Source organism: Otolemur garnettii, unplaced genomic scaffold (assembly GCF_000181295.1).
Source record: "Otolemur garnettii isolate 467f Iridium unplaced genomic scaffold, OtoGar3 scaffold00020, whole genome shotgun sequence".
NCBI classification, from domain to species: domain Eukaryota; kingdom Metazoa; phylum Chordata; class Mammalia; order Primates; family Galagidae; genus Otolemur; species Otolemur garnettii.
Window position 1 is genome coordinate 249,648 of NW_003852415.1, and position 1,249 is coordinate 250,896.

Below are 1,249 nucleotides of genomic sequence, written 5' to 3' on the forward strand. Positions count from 1 at the left end.
TCAGAGAATATAGCTTTGGAACTATCCAAATGTCCCACATATTTGGTTTGTTTGAGGTTTTTTTTTCTTTGCAGTTTTTGGCCAGGGCTGTGTTTGAACCCACCACCTCTGGCATATGGGGCTGGCACCCTACTCCTTTGAGCCACAGGCACTGCCCCGATTTGTTTGAGCTTTAACTCTAGGTAATTGCTAATTGTAAACCAGCTTTCAATCTAACACTTACCCTTCTCAACTTCCCTTTCTGTCACTTTCTGTACCTAAAGATTCTTTAAAATACCAGTATATGACCATTAGTTTGCTATATCTGTCATGAAGTTTTAGAAATATTTTGAACAGGGATGAATACATGAATATAGGCCCTGGGGAATCACTGGGTTATGATAATTTTCTCGTAATAGGCAGAGGCGAAAGAGTAAATTCTAACAGAATAACTCAGACACTAGATGGTGGTAGACAAGTCATGCAAACCTTTCTGCTGTTGATCAGATTTTGGTATTTTCCTAGTTGCCATCTATTCCAGCATCTTTAGAGAAAGTTAGAAACTCTAAGATACTTGCCTTAAATATGGCAACCACACTTTGGGAGGCTGAGATGGGAGAATTGCTTGAGCCCAGGAGTTTGAGGTGGCAGTAAGTTATGATAGCACCAGTGCACTCTAGACTCTAGTCAGGGCAACAGCAAGTCCTTGCCTTAAAAAAAAGACATCCACCAGGTTTACACCTGTAATCTCAATCTCAGCGCTTTACGACTTTGGGGGGGGGGATTAGCTTAAGGCCAAGATTTTTTTTTTATCTTTTTAAAGTACTTTATTAAGATGTTTCTCACAAACTAAGGGAAGTAGGGAAACTTATTTACTAGGAAGAGAAAAATCTTTATTTTATAACATATGTGAAAAGCACCAAAAAGAATTTGGCATAGTAACTGAATTCCAGAGTTGTTTCCAGTTCTTTTACTCTATCCTATATTGTGGCAGTGGTACTCAAAGCTTTCAGAAGGAATACCAAATCCAGTAACACCTAAAGTGACAGATAACAATATACACTTACATAGCTCATCAAACATAAATCCTCTCTTGTAAATACACAGGTTAAGATTAAATGTGATATAAACTACCTTTTTAGAAATAAGATTATTAGTACCAAAGCAGATTACAACACAAATGTTACTAATTGAAGAACCAATGGTTCATTCAAATAGCATTGTATGTTCAACAATATTTTAAAGACTTTTCTATATAACTTAAGATACA

General features: G+C 36.6%; 1 pseudogene across 1 annotated transcript in view; it reads right to left on the reverse strand.

The window, feature by feature from the left end:
* Positions 1-714: 714 nt before the first annotated feature.
* The window catches only part of LOC100947330, a 1,964-nt pseudogene continuing 1,429 nt past the window's right edge, over positions 715-1,249 (reverse strand). Inside the window, exon 2 of the transcript XR_001161136.2 lies at positions 715-720. The product of XR_001161136.2 is annotated as a baculoviral IAP repeat-containing protein 2 pseudogene (transcript). The remainder of the gene's footprint in view (positions 721-1,249) is intronic.